The 23,049-nt window shown below is 41.7% G+C and overlaps 1 protein-coding gene across 1 annotated transcript in view; it reads right to left on the bottom strand.

Moving 5' to 3' along the window:
• Window positions 1–13,493: 13,493 nt before the first annotated feature.
• HSD17B4 (hydroxysteroid 17-beta dehydrogenase 4) overlaps window positions 13,494–23,049 on the bottom strand; it is a 179,896-nt gene continuing 170,340 nt past the window's right edge. Inside the window, exon 25 of the transcript XR_009563447.1 lies at window positions 13,494–13,622. The gene's annotated coding sequence lies outside the window, so the exon portion shown is untranslated. The remainder of the gene's footprint in view (window positions 13,623–23,049) is intronic.

Raw genomic sequence — 23,049 nt, 5'->3', positions numbered from 1 at the left:
GTGCTAATTAAGTCAGAGAGAGATGTCTGCAAATCCTAGAGGAGAAAAGGCCTCTCAAGTGTGGCTGGAGGGGTAAATGAGGCAAAAACTCTAAAAGGAGATGGCTATAGTATGCACACAAGCAGAATCATGGCAACCTGTCCCATGCCTGGCACAGCAGCCACCAAACCTAAAGGAGGCATGGCCCCCGAGCTGATGGACATCTACACTTACAACTGTGGGCTCCAGTCAACAATGATCATGCTTCCACCCACTTCCTCAAAAGCTTGGCCCTGTATGACTTCCAAATAGGGACGGCGGAAATCCAAACAGGACACCAGCAGGATCAAGGCTTAAAATACAAATTACGTGGAATTATAAAAAAAATTTTTGTACTGTTTCTTGCACACCTCTGCTTGTGGGCTGTAATTTATACCAGTTATAAGTGGCAATGCATCTGGATCCTCCTGATTCCACTCTAGAATTAGAGACACCTCATTTTGAGGTAGTGGCCAGGATCCAGTGGGAGTATTGGTGCACGGGACGAGGTAGACTCCCAGAAGTCACTGCTTTCATTAGAAATACCACATGGACTGAGGCGGGTCCCAATTTGAAAGGGCACTGCAGAATGACTTAAGGTTTCAGGCAACAGGAGAGTGAAGAGAGGACAACTTCAGCCTTGTGAGGGTTTGCTGATGAGATTAAATCTTTCTGCTTCTTGGAGAATCCCTAGAAAAGATGGGGTAAGGAGGATTTTTCTTCTTAGTTTTTTTGGGGTAGAAATTTCCAAACATACACAAAGTAAAGAGAATGATATAAAAGGAGTGCAGCACCATTTACCCATCACCCAGTTTCAACAATTATCAAAAGTCTGCCATTCTTGTTCTGCTACACACACACACACAAACACACTCACTCACTCGCACACTTTTAGTTTTTTGTGTATTTATTTTGGTTTAGGAGTTTGGGGAGGGTGGGGCAAGTGCTGTTTTTTATTGCAAATCTCAGACATTATGTCATTTCTCCTTACATGCCATAGTATTTATCTCCAACAGATAAAAACTTGTTTCTAACATAACATCATTATCTCACCCAACAAATTTAATTATCATTTTTTCTTACCACAATAACTAAGCCGTACTCAATTTCCTCCAAATGTGTTTAAATGTCTTTTTTTATACATGATCTATTGAAATCAAGATCTAAAGAAGGTCCACACCTTGCAATATGTCAATGTGTCTTTTAGTCTACAACAGTTCTCCCTCCCTTTTTTTTGGCACTGATTTGTTGAAGAAACTAAGTAATTTATCCTTTAGAATTTTCCACAGGAATCTGTTGATTCTATTCCTGTGATGTCATTTAAGATGTTCCCTATTACCTCTATTTTCTTATAAACAGGTAGTTACAGCTAGAGAATTAATTAGATTTAGATTCGATTTCATGTTACTACAAGATTATTTTATAAGTGATGCTGTGTACCTTCCTATTGCATTGCAACAGGAAGTACAAAAAGTTGTCCGTTTTTTTGTTTTTTTGTTTGTTTTGTGGTACGCGGGCCTCTCACTGTTGTGGCATCTCCCGTTGCGGAGCACAGGCTCCGGACTCGCAGGCCCAGCGGCCATGGCTCACGGGCCCAGCCGCTCCACGGCACGTGGGATCCTCCCAGACCAGGGCACGAACCCGCGTCCCCTGCATCAGCAGGCGGACGCTCAACCACTGCGCCACCAGGGAAGCCCTGTCTGATTTTTAATGAAGTTAAGGTTGATCGGTGAGGTCAGGTACTGTCAGCTTGGTCCCTCCATCCATAATGATGAGGAACCACAATGCTCCTCACCAACCTTTCAACAAAGAGCATAACAACCGTTGATGATCACCACTTCCTTAGGTGTTGAACTTTCATTAGAAGTTCTAATTCCATCATTCCAAGGAGGATGATTCTTTAGGCATCTTTCTTAGACCCTGAATTTCTGAAAGAAATGAACCTCCCCTCAGAAAAGGAAAGACGATTCCAAACGTACCAGCTCAGGTTGTCCAACCTAGAAGCAATGGATTCATCACAGCTAGCCCCAGCTAGGTTGGGACATACTTTGGTCATTCCTTCATTTCTCTGTCCATTCTTCATTATATAAACAGTTATTTAGCCCCTCCTATGTGCCAGGCTCTCTAGATTCTGTACTTGAACATTTAAGAACAAAAGAGATACAAAGATTTTCTCTCAAGGAGCTTAATTCTAGAGGAGAAGATAGACAACTTTTTTAAAATAAGTAAAATACCTAGTAGGTTAGATATTTGCAAGTACCGTGATGAAAAATAAAACAAGAAACTGGATATGGGACTATAGGAAATAGGGGAATTTCTATGCTGAATGGGAGGTCATGGAAGGCTTCACTAAAAGGGCCTCATCTCAGTAGTACCTGAGGGCAATAAGGGAGCTTAGAGCCAAGGTTACATTTTTTAGGCAAAAAGAGACTGGAGTCTGGGTCAGGGATTGCTTGGCGTGTTTGAATACCAGGAAGAAAGCCAGCGTGGCTGAGGGAGGGAGAGAGTGGTAAGAGGGGAAGGCAGAGGGATAATGAGGAACCAAATTATATAGGGTTTATAGGCTACTGCTAAAACGTTGGCTTTTACTCTGAGTGACGTGGGAAGCTTGGAGAGTTTCAAATGAGAAATTACATTTTAAAAGATCACTCTAATTGCTTTGTTAAGAACAGACATTTGGAAGGCAAGGTCAGAATCAGAGAGAATAGTGGGCCTATTGCAATAAACCAGGAAAGAGATGAACCATAAAAGGAAAACTAGGTAAACTAGACGTCATCAAAACTAACATCGTTTGCTATGTGAAAGATTCTTTTAAGAGTATAAGAAGTCAAGCTAGAGACTGGGAGAAAATATTTACAAACTACATAGCCAACAAAGAAGTAAGTCTATAACATATAAAGAACGCTCAAACTCAACAGTAAGAAAATAAGCAATTTGATTAGAAAATGGACAAGAGATATGAAGAGATTCTTCATTGAAAAGGATATACAAATCGCAAATAAGCACATGAAATGATGTTTAATAGCACTAGCCATTAAGAAAATGAAAATGAAAACCATAATGAGATACCACTACTCAGCTATCAGAATAGCTATGGGATCCAGGTAAAAAATTAGCTTGTTTCTCCAAACAAATTTTTCTTAGCACCTGCGAAGTCACTATGAAAGGTACAGTGAATAAACATTTTGCTACCCACGGAAGAGCAAGTAAGTTAACACTGGAGAAAACACTCCATAAACCGTACAAGCTGCACAAAGGTGAGGCGCAACAGTTACCCTCAGGAGCTGTAATTCTGAATACTTTTAACCTCAAATGGACCATGACCTTCTCTGTTCCAACCTAAGATTCTATAGTCGTTTCGCAGTATCCTCAGGGGATTGGTTCCAGGAGCCCCTGCAGACACAAAAATCCACGGATGCTCAAGTCCCCTATGTGAAATGGCATAATATAGTCAGCCCTCCTTGCCTACAAGTTTCGCAGATGCAGATTTAACCAACCATGGATAGAAATTTTGATTCACATTTGGTTGAATCTAAGGATGTGTATTTACTGAAATAAATCCACCTATAAGTGGACCCACGCAGTTCAAACCCACGTTGTTCAAGAGTCAGCTGTAGTACCAAGTCCAGTGGGGAGGGACAGGGGGTTCCCCGTATCACCAAGCAATTATCAGACACCACCTGAGTGTTGTACAAATGCAGCTCAATTCTGACACTATTTACACAAAGATAGCGTCAGATTCCACAGATTAGGGCTCAGTCCTACAAGACTGCTCCTACCACACACACACACACACACACACACATTCAGACACCAGTAGCAAATAATGCAGGTTTCCATCCTTGCTTCTGACCAACCAGATGTTGCTTTCAGCTCAATTAATCCATTCACACAAAGCGGGCTCACAGAACTCAGAGAAACATTTTACTTACTAGATGACCATTTTACTTACTACATATTACAAGTTTTATATATATATAGACTCAGGAACAGCCAGATGGAAGAGATGCATAAGGTAAGGCATAGGGAAAGTGTCTAAATCTTTCATGGTCTCTGAGCATGCCACTCTCCTCGTATCTCCACATGTTCACCGACTCAGAAGCAATCCAAACCCCCTCCTTTTGGGTTTTTATGGAGGCTTATTAACATAAGCATGATGATTAAATCATTTGCCTTCGGTGAATGATTCAACCTCCAGCCCCTCTGACCACCTCAGAGGGGTGGGAATGGAAGTTCCAACCCTCTAATCACTTGGTTGGCTCTACTAGCAACGAGCCTTCGTCCTTAGACACCTTTATTGCCCTCAGCACTTAGGAAATTCCAAGGGTTTTAGGAGCTCTGCGCCAGAACAATTGAAGACCAAATATCTATTTCTTATTATATCACACAACCACCTTCAATTTCTACAGCACTGCATTCAAGAGGTTGCCCAGTCCATATTTCAGTATTTCCAATGATAGGAAACAATTCCCCTCAAAGCAGCTTTGAGATTTATGTATAGAAAACTTAAACTTTAATTCAGTAAAAAGAAGGATCTTCTATATCCATAGGGCTTTCCCTATGTACCCCAGTTATACTCTTTTTTTTTTTTTTAAGAAGATGTTGGGGGTAGGGGTTTATTAATTAATTAATTTAATTTTGCTGTGTTGGGTCTTTGTTTCTGTGCAAGGGCTTTCCCTAGTTGCGGCAAGCGGGGGCCACTCTTCATCGCGGTGCGCGGGCCACTCACTGTCGCGGCCTCTCTTGTTGTGGAGCACGGGCTCCAGACGCACAGGCTCAGTAGTTTTGGCTCACGGGCCTAGTTGCTCGGCGGCATGTGGGATCCTCCCAGACCAGGGCTCAAACCTGTGTCCCCTGCATTAGCAGGCAGACTCTCAACCACTGCACCACTAGGGAAGCTCCAGTTATACTCTTTGAAGACCATATCAATCAAGAATAAGCTTGAACTACTACTGGCATTTTTCACAGAGCTAGAACAAAAAATTTCACAATTTGCATGGAAACACAAAAGACCCTGAATAGCCAAAGCAATCTTGAGAACGAAAAACGGAGCTGGAGGAATCAGGCTCCCTCCCTGACTTCAGACTATACTACAAAGCTACAGTAATCAAGACAGTATGGTACTAGCACAAAATCAGAAAGATAGATCAATGGAACAGGATAGAAAGCTCAGAGATAAACCCACGCACATATGATCACCTTATCTTTGATAAAGGAGGCAGGAATGTACAGTGGAGAAAGGACAGCCTCTTCAATAAGTGGTGCTGGGAAAACTGGACAGGTACCTGTAAAAGTATGAGATTAGATCACTCCCTAACACCATACACAAAAATAAGCTCAAAATGGCTTAAAGACCTAAATGTAAGGCCAGAAACTATCAAACTCTTAAGAGGAAAACATAGGCAGAACACCTTATGACATAAATCACAGCAAGATCCTTTTTGACCCACCTCCTAGAGAAATGGAAATAAAAACAAAAATAAACAAATGGGACCTAATGAAATTTAAAAGCTTTTGCACAGCAAAGGAAACCATAAACAAGACCAAAAGACAACCCTCAGGATGGGAGAAAATATTTGCAAATGAAGCAACTGACAAAGGATTAATCTCCAAAATTTATAAGCAGCTCATGCAGCTCAATAACAAAAAAACAAACAACCCAATCCAAAAATGGGCAGAAGACCTAAACAGACATTTCTCCAAAGAAGATATACAGACTGCCAAGAAACACATGAAAGAATGCTCAACATCATTAATCATTAGAGAAATGCAAATCAAAACTACAATGAGATATCATCTCACACCAGTCAGAATGGCCATCATCAAAAAATCTAGAAACAATAAATGCTGGAGAGGGTGTGGAGAAAAGGGAACACTCTTGCACTGCTGGTGGGAATGTGAATTGGTACAGCCACTATGGAGAACAGTATGGAGGTTCCTTAAAAAGCTACAAATAGAACTACCATATGACCCAGCAATCCCACTACGGGGCATATACCCTGAGAAAACCATAATTCAAAAAGAGTCATGTACCAAAATGTTCATTGCAGTTCTATTTACAATAGCCCAGAGATGGAAACAACTAAGTGTCCATCATCGGATGAATGGATAAAAAAGATGTGGCACATATATACAATGGAATATTACTCAGCCATAAAAAGAAACGAAATTGAGCTATTTGTAATGAGGTGGATGGACTTAGAGTTTGTCATACAGAGTGAAGTAAGTCAGAAAGAGAAAGACAAATACCGTATGCTAACACATATATATGGAATTTAAGGGAAAAAAATGTCATGAAGAACATAGGGGTCAGGTGGGAATAAAGACACAGACCTACTAGAGCATGGACTTGAGGATATGGGGAGGGGGAATGGTAAGCTGTGACAAAGTGAGAGAGTGGCATGGACATATATACACTACCAAACGTAAAATAGATAGCTAGTGGGAAGCAGCCGCATAGCACAGGGAGATCAGCTCGGTGCTTTGTGACCACCTAGAGGGGTGGGATAGGGAGTGTGGGAGGGAGGGAGACGCAAGAGGGAAGAGATATGGGAACATATGTATATGTATAACTGATTCACTTTGTTATAAAGCAGAAACTAACACACCATTGTAAAGCAATTATACTCCAATAAAGATGTAAAAAAAAAAGAATAAGCTTGAAATTTTATTGTAACAAATAATTCCTCCAAATCTCAGTGGTTTAAAACAACAAAGGTTCATTTCCCGCTCCTCGTACATGCCCATCATGGGCTGCCTAGGAGTTCTGCTCTTCATTGTCCTTATTCCTGCCCCCAGCTTGACACAGCCACCTCTCTCAGTCATCTTTGTAGAGAGAAAGAATTCTGGAGCCTCACACTGGCAGTGTGAGTTCTGGCCCAAAAGTAACACACATCACTTCCACCCAAAACTGTTGACCACAATCTTATTTTTAGGGAAACCACTGCCCAAAACCGCCTGCCCTGACCAGGCCCGATAGTAACCACTTGCACGAGTTATCATACAACAGGAGGTCCCGGTAAGGAACGCGGAACTAACAAACTACCACCAACTGGAAGAATTCGGGATAGGTCAAAAGGAGAGAGGAGACTCCAGTCCATATGTCCTACCAACCTCCCAGAATCCTTCTCGCTGGAACCTATCCTAGCTGAGCAATGTGTGCACCACCAGAAAGGATCCTGAGTCAGAATGATCGGCCAGAGACAACCCAGAAACTAACCCCATTACCATAAAACCTGAGACTGCGAGCCACATGGCAGAGCAGTTCTCCTGGGTTCCCTTACCCTGCTGCTCTCTGCCCGGACACGCCTTCCCAATAAAGTCTCTTGCTTTGTCAGCACGTGTGTCTCCTCAGAAAATTCTTTTCTGAGTGGTAGACAAGAGCTCACTCTTGGGCCCCGGAAGAGGTCCCTCTTCCTGCAACATTATCATATGTCTCTCCATTTTCTAAACTCCTTAGGGAAAAGTAATTGTGAACAATACTACTGAATAGTACAGAAACCATACAGAACAATTCTAATCCCTCCCTGTTAAATATAAGACTTGACAAAATCATCAAGCTATGCATTCACAAAACTGGGTCTAGAACTCAGATCTCTTAGGTCATGATTCAGAACCTTTTTCCACTATGCTATGTCAGGATTTTTATACCAAGACAATGTAGTTGGGTTAATAATGCCTTTACTTCATTTTTTGTTTTTTTTCATAAATTGATTCAGGAGGGAGACTTTGGAAGCCCCTAAAACACTTGCCTTAAACTGAAAAGCAACTGGAAAATAATCCCACTGCCTTTTGAAATGGTTGACCTAGTAAAGATTAGATGTCTGGGAGGCTTTTATGTTCTGAATATAGGGAATAAAAAGGAAACAATCTTCCTAAGTCTTTAAGAAACAGGGGGAAAAACTCTTGACTCCCACTTTGCCATTTTGATTAGCTTGTTGACACTTCAGTTCTTTGAGTAATAGCAGTGGCAACAGCTAGAGTTTAGCCAAGATAAAAGTATATGTAATAGTGTGGCGGCCCCTGCAGAACCACATACCACTGTAAATGCTTTAGCTCAATCCTATTTGCTCATAGGTCTGTGCGAAGTAACAAATGGTTCTGAAACATTTATTCCAAATAGCTTTCTTATTATTACTTTAAAGATAACTTGGCTGCCAAATACTTGCTCCCTGGTGAAAAAGAATGCATATATGGGAGGAGGATTTATGTATCAAGATATGCTGCTTATTTCGCTCCTGCTGATACAATGCACATCTAATGAATTAGAGATAATCTTCCTCTCTTCCCCAAACTGTAGATAAATGAGTATGTCGTTTCTCCCTCCCTTCAATTCATCCTGGTCATAGTTATTTTCTTTAAGAATATTATTCCCCTGCTTAAATCTTAAATGGCTTCCCAACGCGAGAAGAATAAAACCTAAAATATTCAACCGAACATTCAAAGGCCCGTAGGGTTGAAGACCCTGCCGAGTTTTCCAGACTAAGCATAACACTCACCTTCCCGCCTCCACTCAACTAGGCCAGACTTCCCTCCCTCCATCAGAGGACAGGCGCTTGCTCAAGTCATTTCTTTCAAAAGTATAATTTTTCAAAGTACAATTTGTTTTTAAGTCCAATTAAAATCCCACTTTCTACAAGAAGCCCTTCCAGATATCCCAGTGAGAATGGACCACACATTTTCCCAGCATGTAAGTTATACCTCTGTGATAACTCTTTTCACATTCTTCAGTCGGGCAGACTCTTAACGAATGTGTCTGATTTCCCCCACAACATAGAGTAGGATCCCTTGGAAAGTAGAGGCCAAGATTCCTTATCTCTGGATTTTCCACATCTCCTTGCACTGAGCATGATCCCTAGCAGGACCCTGGGGGCTCCTGGGCACAAAGCCTGTATCAGTGTCCCCCATTTCTTGATTACAGGAAATAGGCTTCATTCAGCCTCCATGACCTTCCCTGAGTTCCAATGAGCAGGTTCAAACAGTTGCTAATTAGAGAAGGGAGGGGATGTGAGACAAGGGAGGAACAGTCAAAAGAAACAATAGTGCAGCCTTGGGGCAGGGTCTTGGTTCCCCCTCAAGGGATACACATAACAATATCTTTGAGCTGTTTTGCAGATACTGAAACCCCCACTACTTGGGAGAAGTTAATGGTGTGCTACCCACAAACACACAGACCCCAGAACCAGTTGGAACCGTAAGGTTGATGATGCTGACTCCCACTTACCTCACCACCAACCAATCAGAGGAATGTCCATGAGCTGATCACGCCCTCCTCTTTGACCGATTACTATAAAACTCCTCACTACCCTCTCCAGGTCAGGGCCACAGAGTTTTGAGGGCAATCGCCTGCTCTAGCCCCCCTTTGCCTGGCAAAGCAATAAAGCTATTCTTTTCTACTTCACCCAAAACTCTGTCTTGAGATTTAATTCAGTGTTAGGGTACAGAGGCCGGATTCGGCTTCAAGTATGAGCTCCCCTATCCCGCAAAAAAACAAAAGCTTAAATAAATTGCCAAAGTACTGGATCTTCTTCCTCCCTAGGCCAAACAATGTCCTGACCAGTGGCCTCTCTTCTTTTTCCCCATACCAGCACAGGAATGCCATCTCTGCATTTATGCTTGCCTGTCACCATGTTCATGTAACTGAACAAAAGTGACAGCCCTGTTCATCCCATGTCCTGTGTAATCCACCCAACTCCTTTCATCTCCATCTAAAACTATTTTTTACACTGCCTAAAATTTAACCATAAAGAAGCAGTACTTTGAATATTTACCCTTCAAAGATTTTTATTAAAATACAAGTAACCTCATGAGAAGTGATGCCTTAACTTAAACCATCATCAGCCATTGTTTTAGCAAGGACTAGGGGAAAACAGGCTGAGAATTGGGCCATTTTTTAATGGGATTGGAAATGTAGAGACAGGAAAAAGAAGAACTGGTATCTGGTCAGGAGGTAGATGTTGGGGAGGTGGTGAAAAAGTCCCAACAATAAATATTCAACTTCCTCATAAATTTGCAACAGACGAAGTCTTCCTGAGCTGGTGCCCCTGTGTGAAGCAATGTATTAAGGACATAAGACATACAGATCCACTTCAAATTAATAATGTTAATAAACTGAGCTGAGACTCAGAGAGTTCAAATAACTAGGGTTGAGAAGAATATTCGAAGTTTAAAGGAGCCCAGGGATTGAGGTAAAACCCACAACTGTAAAGAACACCTTTCCATCAGGGACTTAGCTTCTATGTATGAATTGTAAGTAAGGGAAGCAGCCTTAGAAAGCAGAATCAGATGATTACTGGTGCCTAGGAAAACCTCTGGCCTAAAGAAGTAATCTGAAGTTAGCCCCATCATCCTCTAAACCCATTTGGTAGGGTTTTGAAAATCTCCACCATGAACATAATACACTTGACATGAATTCATGGAAGTAAATGAGGTTAACAGGATCTGACCAACATCTTAGTGTATCTTCCAAAGGATGGGCAGTGTATCCATAATGAGGAAAGGAATATGAAACGCTCAAAAATCCCATGATTAAAATGCCTCTTGGTCTATAAATCATGTTTCCCTGCTGTTCATAGCTCTGAAAAGGATTAGAGAGAAACCTACTCCTGGGTGTGACAACTGGGGTCACTGAAGATTAGATGTTGCCAGGAGCCCACAGAGTCTGCCCTGCAGAAAGCAGTGAAATGATCAAACCCCCACCACTCCTTCTGCTGGAATATTTACTGTTGACACAAGAGTTCAGCTGTAGACTATGAGCAAAAACCTTCTGTCAATCCCTTTCAGTCCTTAATGGGATAAAAAGAGCTAGAGATCTTTCAAAACAGTTGAAGATTGCTACCTGACAGGGAGCTGGGAGTAGTGCAACTAGCATATGGGTAATTTTTAAGGCTACTTTTAAGTGTGAAGCCCTTTGACTGGTTCTCTGTCTCATGGGTGTCCCGAAATTTCCATCTCACTGAAATTTGGAAAAGAATTCAGGCTCTATCTTTCCCCAGAGAGGGGAGGCAGCCACAAGCTTTACAAACCTAGAGTTTGTACATACGGCAAAGTTAGATTTGCTTACTATTGGAGCCTGACAATACTTGATACCTGATAAAAATCACTATCAAATAACATTTATAAGAACCCAGTTGCATGAGATGGGGTACTATGTTGAGGATCACAAACAGTTACAGCAAAGGCCTCCAGGTGCCCAGAGTTTAGGGCAAGCAAATGAGCATATAGGAAAGGCAAAATTTAAAAATGGCAGAACAAATTTGAATGGACCAAGTAACTGCTTTGCCGTTGTACATTCTTCCTATCCCCTGTCACCCATCCATCTACCCATCCCCCCAAAACATACCCCAACCCTAGTGACAAAGGTGGAGGCAAAGCCTGGAAGGACAGTCCACAAGTACTGAGATGCTCCGGGTTGGGAAGGACTTCGATGCTTGTGAAATCCCAATCCATGGTACCTTTGAATTTCCTCTGCCATGGCTCCACCAAGTAATTACTTGGCACATGTCCTAGGACCTTCAGGGACTGGGAATCCACCACTTTCTAAAACAAAACAAAAAATAAACTCAACATATTTAGGCAGATAAAACATATTTAGGCAGATATAACAAAAAATTCTTCCTTGTAAGGACAAATCCACTTCCCCAGAGCCTGTTGCTTCTGGTTGCATCTTTTAGGGCCACAGAGAAAAAAAAAAAAATCAACATTCCTCTTCCACAAGACAATCCTTCTAATATTTGAAGACTGTTATCTCAGCCCTTCAGGTCTTTTCTTCAGCTACACAGCCCTATTTCCCTAAACGTCCAGATTTCATTTCCACATTGTGATGCAAACTTTCTCCTGAATGTGTCCTAGTTGCTTTATATTTATCTTAGTCTACATTCCCCAGAGCTTAACACAGTATTCCAACTAAGGTCTCACCAAGGCAAAGTAGAGTGGGGTTCTTACCTCCCCCACCAGAGATACTTCTCTTAAGACTGGCTTTTTGGTAGCCACATCAAACTGCTAACTCCTACTGAGCTGATACAGCCACTTTAAAGTAGCCAAGTCATACTTCAAAACCATTATTTCTTACCAAGTAATGTAGCTATCTGGGTTATCCAGACCTCTTCTATCCCTCACCCAAAGACCATCTGTAAGCCTCACCCCACCAACATAAAAGCACAAGAAATGGGTAAAGTTTTCTGTTTTGTACATTCCTTTGAAAAAGCTGGAAATTCTTTGATTTGCCCATGACTCCTCAAAATACCCCAGGTCAAAAATTGTCATCTCAAAACGTTATGCAACTCGGTGAGCTAATTTCATGAATCTTTAAATGCCATGAAGGATACCTAATACGTTAAACCATTAAATGGATCCTGCCTAATTAACAGTAAATCCTAGGGGAAAGAGTGCAGGTCTGTCATTAGAGCCACCTGAGTCTGAATCGCAGCCATATTCATAAAGTGCTGTTGGCCCAGGACAACTTATTCTGAGTCTTGCTTTCCTCCCCTAGAAATGGGGCTAATACATCCACCTTGCCATGTCCTTGTATAAAGTACTTGACACAATGCCTGGTCTGTGGCGGATGGGCAGTAAATGATATGCTTCCCCTCGCAGCACAGATTATTACAGCTTACACCCCATTTCCCTTAGTAGATTCCTAGCTCTTAGAGAAAGGACCTGGGACTTCCTTGTCTTCACATCCCCCAGACCCTCAACACCAGTGTAAGCAGACACACATTCCTCTTGAATATAAATGTGAGCATTTGGCTTTAAATTCAGTTGTATATCATATAGAAATAATTACATTTCTGCTCTGGCCTCTCAGTTTCAAAGGGATATTTTTTTAATTCCCAGGGAATAGCTAAGATTACCTATTATAAAAAAGAAAAAAGATAGACTCTACTCAAGTCTCGGGCAATCATGTTCAAATGGTGCTCTAAGTCTCGGAGAACAGGTTGACATTGACGTTTCTAATATTCTTAATGTTGACCCAATTTTAAGCTCTATTTCTCTCCTCAAGTAACCGTGTTTCAAGACACAACCAGAAAACAGGAGGGGCAAGACGAGGCTCTGACGGGGAAAGCCAACCTCTGATATATCCAATTTCTGACCTATGGCTCAGTCAGCTCAAGGGAAGTTTTGTGGGTCCCCAGTGTCTTCCCAGGGCGACAGACACTCCCACACGGCCTCAACCAGGCTGAGGTAATTGTTACTGTTATGGCTTTAACGATGTGAGTGGGAGAAGATGAGAATTCTGAAAGAGACTTATTTACTGCAAAGCATCCCAAATATCTCATTAATCTGCTTTTCATTTGGCAAACTCTTCCTTCATTAAAAGTGCCACGCTCTGCTCTGCGGTTTATGACAAAGTAAAACCGTCTCTGGGAGGCAAAGCAGCAAAATGGAAAGAATGTGGGCTCTGGAACAAATTAGACGTGAGTTTGATTTCCAAGTGCGCTACTTACTTGTTCTGTGACTGTGGGCAGTTTTCCTTAGCCTGTTAGAACCCCATCTTCCTCATCTGTCAAGAGAAGATGATTGTCCTGTCCTGGTTTATGAATATTGAGATCAGCCCTAGGCCCTAGGGCACTATGTTTCTTTCTCCTTTAAGGTTCAATGGTCACCTGCAAAAGGAAGATCATAATGTTACCAACTTCATACACTTCGTGATGAGGATTTAAATGGGTGAATGTATGTAAACTAATTAGAACAGAGTCTGGCACAGAGGAAGTTCTATATAAGTGTGTTATCATCATCATTAAGGATTAAATGACACACATAAAGGACGCTTTGAATAGTGACTTGCACCTGTTACACATGAGGTGCTCAATAAATGTATGGGAAAATATCTCCCCTCCCAACTAGAGACTTTTCCTTGGGGTCTGAAGAAACTCCTTGGGTGGGAGGAGCTTTTCAAAATTATATACTCAGGGCTTCCCTGGTGGTGCAGTGGTTGAGAGTCCGCCTGCTGATGCAGGGGACATGGGTTCGTGCCCTGGTCCGGGAAGACCCCACATGCCGCGGAGCAGCTGGGCCCATGAGCCATGGCCGCTGAGCCTGCACGTCCGGAACCTGTGATCCGCAACGGGAGAGGCCACAACAGTGAGAGGCCTGCATACCACCCCCCCAAAAAAATTATATACTCAGAACTTTAGAGAAAGAGGGATCACGTAGATAAAACCTGTTTACAAAGAAACAGACTGACGGATGTAGACAGGGAGAGCAGGGATGAGAGGTAGAGAAGGGAGCTTCCCTGGTAAGGTGGCACAGTTATCAGAAAAGAAGATTCCAGGTCTCCTGATACCCAGATGACTACATTCTTTTCCCCAGGTCATGCTGCCTTTTAAGTGTTGTCTTGATTGAGAAACACCTTCCTACAAACAGAGTTCAAATTGTCAGGTGACCTCTGATTTTCTTTGAGGTTCCAATAAAATGAGAATAAAGAAAAGACGTGGACTCAGGATGGTTTAGGAAGATGCTGGGAATGTAAAGGGAGAGAACGGCTCCCCCAAAAAATCCCAATTCAGAGCAGGGACTATTTACCTCACTCTGGTCAGTAAAATAAGGGCAGTGCACCCAGATACCTGCCACCCACAAATCCAAATCCAGGAAGCTCTGCCTCCCTTGGTTAATTTTAAATGCTGCTTTTATATCGCAGTTTAGATTTGTTTTGTTTTGTATGTACAGTATCAGTGAGCTCCAGATTCCTTATTCCTTAGCTCTAGGAATGAGAGCCCTTTCCAGCTGATTTGGTGTCACTCATCACTGAGGGAGGTAGAATATTCCTCTTCTGATTGGAAATACTCACTTTATTTCAGTGGGTCTCCTTCATTTCTTTCCCTTCCATCAGGGAGATAGATCTCACCTAGGGTGTTCTGCCTTTCAAAGCAGTTTTCACTTCAACAACTAAGATTTTAAAAATTTTTTCAAGTAACCAAAGAAACAGAAGCCAAGAGCACAAGAAAGAGAGCACAGAAAAATAGAAGGGAAAAAAAGTCAGCCCCAGGGTGAACACAAATATTGATATTTGGGGTCCCCTAAGCTTGAGTCTAGGCTCTATTTTGTGCTGAAATTCTGGGCTCCTCTGGCAGCTAATAGGTATAAACGTCTGCCAAAAAACGCTAATAAGTATTTTCATGAGGAACCAAGCGGGGGACAAGGTGAGGGTCTTAATACAGTTTTAATGTTCCCCAGCTCTGTCCATGGCCTACCTACCCTCATGGACTCAGTGCTAAAAAGAGAAGGCTGTCCATCTAAAAATAAAGAGAAGGCATACTAACAATCCTGCCCTGCTATGAGATCCATGCATATCCCAAAAGGGGGAAGACTGCATGTCCTGCTTCTGCCCAGTTCACATCAAGAACTCCAAGAGAGAAATCAGAGGCAGAGGCAAGAACGGTACCAGGGGAGGCTGCCCAACTGAGAGCAAAATCTGTGTCCCCTATGAGGGCAACCAGCCTACCACCACGGGGGCTGAAGCGGGGGAGGAAGGGAATGCATCATGGAACCCACAGGAGGTGGACAGAACTGGAGCGCATGTAGGAGACAACCCGTGGGACTCCGCTGGGGCTGGGTGGGGAGGACATGGAGATTTGTAATAGCCAAAGAGATAAAAAGCTAAAAATACGGGTTATTACCATTGCTGTGACCCCTTTGAAAACTCCAGGCTAGCGTGGCCTGAGAAAATGGGTTGACATTGGTAATATCACCTCCTTCTGTTATTTCTCTACAATTTAATCTGCACACAGTGTTGTAACGAGGATCCCTAGTGGGCTGTATTCATCCAGACTAAAGCTCTTCTGATGCAGGTGTTCCCAGTAAAAGAAATACGATTCTTCATTCTTAGAATTTAATTATGTGCTGCTCTTTGTATATTAAAGTAATTCAAACTACTGTACCACTGGGGTATATGATTTGTATTACTTTTCCTATAAGTGGGATGGGCTGGTAAAGAATCATGCATTTTCTCACGAAGGTTCCCTTGCAACTAATCACACACGTTTGAGAAATAGCAGGTCAGGACTAGAGGCACCGTGTGTGTCCATGAGACAATTTCTCTGCAAAGAAGCAATATAATATAAAGAATGGTTAAATCAATTAAACAAGGAGACCATTAGACTGAGGCAGCTCTAATACATTAGCCTACATAAGCAAACCAAAACCTAAGCCTGTAATGCCTCAAGGGTAAGAAAGTGAAACCTAAGGACAACCAATCGCAGACAGCCAATTCAGCTTTTCCAAATAATGCAACTGCTTCAGCCAATCAGATAATTCCCTCGCTTTGCTTCCCCTGCATCTTCTCTACAGAAGTCTTTCTCCCAGCTCCCGTATGGGGAGCATCCTAACCATTTCCCATTCGGTGCTGCTTGATTCAAATCAATTTTTGCTGAAATAAACTCTTAAAATTTGAATATGCCTCAGTTTATCTTTTAACAGAACTAAGCAACACTAGTCCAGAAGATACACCAAAAAGCATTATTATTAGCTAGCGCCTAGCCTTAACCTGTCTGGGTCTCAGTTTTCTCATGAGTTAAAAAAAAATTTGCAGTTAAAAAGATTTCATATGCCACCCCTTGGAGTTCTTGTGAGGGCCAAAAGAGAGTATTTGAAACATTTTCTAACATTTTCTACTATAAAAATAAGGGGCCACCTAGTCCATTGGAGTAATGGAACTTTGTTTTCAGGTAAGTTAAAATACCTGCTTCCTTAATTATTAAATTTGCAATTTAATAATTTATAAAATGTATCACTCCAGCTCCTAATTCTTATGTGATGACATGAAGTACAAAGACAAAGAAAAGAAAAAGACCAAATCCCCTTCAATCACAGTATCTGGGCAGTCCTGGCTCATATTAGAAATCTCTGTATGATATTACATTCTAACATCCGATATTAAGCTTTCTTTCAGAGAATAAAGAAAATATGTGCCAATATTAAGTTATTCTTGTCACTGTTGTCTTAAATGAATGTGGGTGTCTTCTTAAGGCACTTTATACAAATCAATATGCCACCAACCTAGTGAAATGTGGCCACCCACACCAAAAGTACGACTAGAGAGAAGCATCCAGCCCATGAAAAAAACTAGTGACTTTTAGTGAACAGAATAAGGAAGAAATTAAATTGGAGTCTGTGGGTGGTGACAGCAGAAGAAGTGGGTCATCCTTTTAAACCTCATTTCCTCCGAAGTTTTATGTTAAAGAGGCCCAACCACCAAAAAGTGAGTTTCCATATTGCCTAGGGAAAACGATGTCAAAGTAATTTGAATATTTTTCAAATAACCTTCCTTAATACCCTATGCAACTGAGAAATCCCACAGGCCTGTAAATCTTAACAAAGCCATTGTTTCCAGCTCTAAACCCTGCCTTTGGGTTTGGCTTTCTCCCTTTCTTTATGGATGAATAACATTTTCAATCAAGTTGTTTTTCTTACTCTGGGAACCAAGCTCATTTTGCATAAACATAATCCTCTCTGGCATAAAGCCAGAGATTTTCAGGCTCTCTGGCTTTACCTTCCCTTTCTCATCACTACTAGAACATGAGAGTCACACTCCAGGAATCTCAGGGGGTGCAGGAGAGATGCTGTGCAGTGGGATGCAAGTTGCTTCTGAAATCTTAAGAGCAGAGTCACCTCAGAGAAGATGCTTCACACCCAAGTCAGGTTCTCAACTGTAAGCCATGTATAATAGTGACACTAGTAAGAATCAGATAAGACTTCACTCAATGACTGCTCCTCTATGAATGCTATCCTGTCCAGTTTCCCCCTCCCTTAATGAGAATGGCCCACTTGCCACCTTTGCCTCCACCACTGAGGTGTATACAAGCTTTGATCACAACGTTTCCGTCATTTACTTGCTTTTTTTTTTGGCCGTGCGCCTTGTGGGGGGATCTTAGTTCCCCGACCAGGAAGGGAACCTGGGCCCCCTGCAGTGGAAGCACAGAGTCCTAACCACTGGACCAGCAGGGAATTCCCTCATTTACTTGTCTATATTTCTGTCTACCCTCACCAGACTGAAGACTTTTACAGGGCAGTACCTTTGTCTTATTTATTTTAGAAATCCCCAAACCATGCTTGCCAATGTTTGTTATGTAATAGGCTCTAAAGAAATGTCTGTTGAAGGATTAATTTGTTAATTGACTGACTAGTTGATTGATTGAATGAATGTCACAGATGAAAGCACCCTAGAAACCTCCTATCGCTAGACAAATGTAAGTCATTATTATGTGGAATTCCATAAATTAGCTTTGAACTTGAGGTAATTAGGCAATTGCTCAAAGTCAAGAGGTAATGGACCTTTTAAATGTTCTTATTTCATATCATCCTTTGTTCTTGTTTATTTATTTAATCCAGACAGCTGTCAAGAATTTACACATCTTAAGATAATAACACACTAAAAAAAAAAAAAAAACAGTCCCTGCCACAGAAATACTGAGAAATATTCTGCTGGCTAAATTAGAACTGACTCTTAGAGACACAACGATGAAATTACAGACTTTAAGTTCTTTCTCGAGTACAAACTGGTGTCCTGGGGAGACCATTAATGCTAACGCCAACACAGAACAATGAGGGGACTGTCCTCAGATGCCCATTTTGTTTTTACCAGTTGCTCTCAATAGGAGAGTACTTACAGGAAGTAGCTGGGTGTTTGGTTTTTTTTTTTCACTCTTCACTTCATAAATATTGGACACTAGCTGTGTGTTGGCTAAATATAAGAGATGCGAACAAGGATTTCAAGGTGGCGTGTGGGTTGCATGAAAGGTTCTTGACAAGATTACATATACCATAACCAAGGCAGAATGAAATGCCATAAGACAAACAGAAATACAAAACTCCCAGTGCAGTAACAGGCCCCTGGAGAAGATCAGAAAAGACTCCATGGAGGAGGTGGTAACTGTGATAAATTAGGCTTTGGACAATACGTCAATCCACATAGACAGGGAGAACAGCGTGGTGGGACTGGGGAAGAGTGGGGATTCCAAGGAGGAATGATGCTATACAGAAATTACAGAAGGGAGGGCCAGCTCCCATGGCTGTTTTTAGTCTTCATTTCCAGAAGTTTCCATTCCATGTGCTCCTGGTATGCTAATTTGACTCTGGTAATAACCAATTTGACATTAGTGTATTTAATGTAAAATAACACTGATATCATTACTATAAATCTCTCTCTCTTTTCACAGCAGCAATAAATATTATCTTGAAGCAACAGATTAAATACTACATTTATATAATATCCCTAGAGAAATTATTCAAAATTGAAGCACATTTTGAGTATATTATAATTACATTTTCTTTAATTTTCCATGGAATTCAAAACAAATACTTCTCAGCGTTTTCTGAAAATGATCTGTGCTTAACATGGAAAAACCTTTTAATTACTATAGCATAACATCTTGCCAACTTCTACATCATTTAATCCTTGCCAGATTCTGATTCTAGCATTAGAATTAGCTTCTCTGGAATATTTTTACAAGCTGGGAATGGACATGTTTAACTGTATAACATTTCTTAACTTCATCAAATTCTAGAACAGCCCCTTCAATCTGTGATAGAAATAAAGAATCAGTTTAATGGTATGTCTCTCAAACTAATGTTCTGAAGGATATTAACAGGTGTTTCATTAAAAAATGAGAAATGTTAATAGAACAAAGTTAAGTAAAGATTTCCACACTTATGTGTGGAATCTAAAACATTCAACAAACTAGTGAGTAAAACAAAAAGAAGTCAGACTAGCAGATACAGAGAATGGACTGGTGGTTGCCAGTGAGGAGAGGGAGTGGGGAGGGGCATTATAGGGGTAGGGGATTAAATATGGGGTTATTATCGGATTATATGAAATCATGTGTATGAAACTTTTGAAAATTGTAAAGCATTGTAGAATTTAAAGAATCTTTCATTCAATAAAATAGTTTAAATTTTTTTAATTTTAAAAAATATTCACTTAGATTTGAATTGGGAAGATTACCTGAATATATATTTGGACTGCTCATAGAGTAGGTGATTCAATACCTGACAGAATAAAGGGTACACCTTTTCCAACTAGACACCTCGGGAGTCTATAACTTTACTCCAACAATATCACCTTTATTCAAAATATTTCTGAACACCTCTTTAGTTTATGACATAAACTTTAGTTTATGACATAGACTCAGTGGTGACAACTTTTCATCATTTATGGGTAGATTTGATTTGGAGAACAGACAAAGACATTCAGAGCCAGATCTGGAAAATAAGGTAAATGGCCTTTTGATCACCTGGAATCTTCCTGTGAAGTAATGACACCAACTTTCTTGTGTAACTTATGAAGTGGTTCCAAAACCAGTAAGATAGGAAGAATTCCAAAGTGTTTTAAATAATGGTAGCATCATCAGAAAAGATATCTTTCTCCAAAAAGAATGTGACAAATTAAACTTTTTGTTATGAACATTTAGATATGGTTGTTCAAAATAGATCTCAATCCCTTTTTTCACATTTTGTTCAAAAGTAACTTGTCAACTTAAGGCAAATTCCTAAAGATACCTACCTACCTACCAAATGGGTTATTTCCCTTTCAAGTATTGTTTGAAAGGAGAAATGAGACTTACTCTGTCAGCTCTGGCTCCCTCCCCTTTACAGGGTAGAAAAAAACCTGAGAGAAGAAAAAGACAAGACAAGACTGGGGGTTGGGATATGGGAGGTAGTCAGCAGATATTATCAATGGCCTGGAGGTCAATCAGATTCACAAGGCAAAAGGATTGTTTCATAATCTCCCAATACCTCTCAAATCAACCAGGCAAACCTCTGATGGTTTCCAGTCATAATAGTTACATTACATGAATTTTAAATAACCTTAAAGCTACGGTTCTTTTGGCCCTGAGCAATACAGCAATGGGCATTGAAGACACCTGGCTTCCAACACCCATCCTGCCCCTGCTGGTGGGGCCTTAGCACCTGAGATAGAGAACTCTGTTTTGTTCATTAATGAATCCCAAGCATTTACAACATATACTCATAGGTGCTCAATAAACACTTCAAGTAAGAAGGCTTACTCTCACTAGGCCTCAATTTCCTTATGTGTTAAAGAACGTTATTAGCTTAGACCAAGAGATTCCTGTCATAATCATGAACTTACTAATGGAGACTCATCATTTTTTCTTTCCTCTGCTTTCCAGTGGCAAAAACCTTTCCCCAAACTATACCAAAGAGCCAATGGTCAACTGTCTCTTCCTCACGCCTGACTACCATCTATATTATCAACAGACATTTTGCTTTCATAAACTCAAGATTTTCCAGAAATGAGGAGGTGTAGCTAAATGATGGAGTAGGAAGAGGTGAGCTCACCCTGAGCTCACTTCCTCCCATGGGCACACCAATACTACAACTATTTACAGAGCCACTATCGATGAGAATGACCTGAAGACTAGCAGAAAAGATTTCCCAACTAAATATATAAAGAATCACAATGAGAACTTCCCTGGCGGCACAGTGGTTAAGAATCCACCTGCCAATGTAGGGGACACGGGTTCGATCCCTGGTCTGGGCAGATCCCACATGCAGCAGAGCAACTAAGCCCACGAGCCACAGCTACTGAGACTGCGCTCTAGAGCCTGTGAGCCACCACTACTTAGGCCCACGTGCCACAACTACTGATGCCCGCGTGCCTAGAGCCTGTGCTCTGCAACAAGAGAAGCCACCGCGATGAGAAGCCCGCGCACCACAACGAAGAGTAGCCTCCGCTCACCGCAACTAGAGAAAGCCCACACGCAGCAATGAAGACCCAACACAGCCAAAAATAAATAAGTTTAAAAAAAAAAAAAAAAGAATCACAATGAGATGGGTAGGAGGAGTGGAGATGTAGTAAACTCAGGAGCTATACCCCTGGGGTAGGTGACCCACACTGGAAGGATAACCACAACTACAGAGGTTCTCTCCAAGGAGCAAGAGTTCCAAACCCCACATTGGGCTCCCCAGCCAGGGGGTCCTGCACTGGGAAGATGAGCCCCCAGAACAACTGGCTTTGCAAGTCAGCAGAACTTGTATATGGGAGAGCCAGAGGGCTCTGGGAAATAGCTTAAAGGGCACATGCAAAATTTCACATACTCCAAATCCCTGCGCAGAAGCAGTAATTTGAAAGGAATTTGGGTCAGACCCACTTGTTGATCTTGGAGAGCCTCCCAAAGAGGCAAGAGGCTAGTGGGACTCCCCCTGGGGACATAAACACTGGTGGCAGCCATTTTGGGGAGCTCGTTCTACCATGAGGACACTGGAACTGGTAAGCACCACTTTGGAGTCCATCTGCTAGATTATTAGTGCCAGGGACTTACCGGTCCACCCAGTGCCAGCCCCGAGCCTCCCAGGCCCCACAGCCAGCCTAGTAGGGACCCAGCCCTGACCATCAGAGAGCCAACACTGGCCCCAGGACCCACAAGGCCACACAGCCAGCCATATTGAGACTTATCCCCACCCACAAGCAGGTCAGCATCCACTGCACAAGGTAAGCCTGGCAGCCAACCTGGCTGGGGGGTGTGGAGGTCAAACCCTGTCTACTAGCACACCCGCAACAGTCAGCCCCACCATAAAGAAGGGCCCACACAGCCCACATAAGGGTACCCCTAAAGCATATATCTCTGAAGACCACAGGGGAACGTGCTGCTAGGCCCCATAGTATGTCTCTAATATGGCCACTTCTCCAAGATTGGGAAGCATAACCAATCTACTGAATACATAGAAATAAACAGAGAATTAGGCAAAATGAGGAGACAGAGAAATATATTCCAAATGAATAAACAAGACAAACATCAGAAAAAGAACTAAATGAGGTGGAGATAAGCAGTCTACCCAATAAAAAGTTCAAGGTAATGATCATAAAGATGCTTAACGAGCTCAGGTGAAGAATAGAGAAACATAGTGATAAATTTAACAAAAAGCTAGAAAATACGAAGAAGAACCAAACAGAGCTAAAGAATACAATAACTGAAATAAAAATACACTAGAAGGAATCAACAGTAGATCAGATGATACAGAGGAACAGCTCAGTGAATTGGAGGACAGAGTAGTGGAAATCACTGAAGGTGAACA

The sequence above is a fragment of the Globicephala melas genome, chromosome 3, assembly GCF_963455315.2.
Source record: "Globicephala melas chromosome 3, mGloMel1.2, whole genome shotgun sequence".
NCBI lineage: Eukaryota > Metazoa > Chordata > Mammalia > Artiodactyla > Delphinidae > Globicephala > Globicephala melas.
The sequence above is the reverse complement of the archived record's forward strand: the minus strand, read 5'-3'. Positions and strand labels throughout refer to the sequence as shown.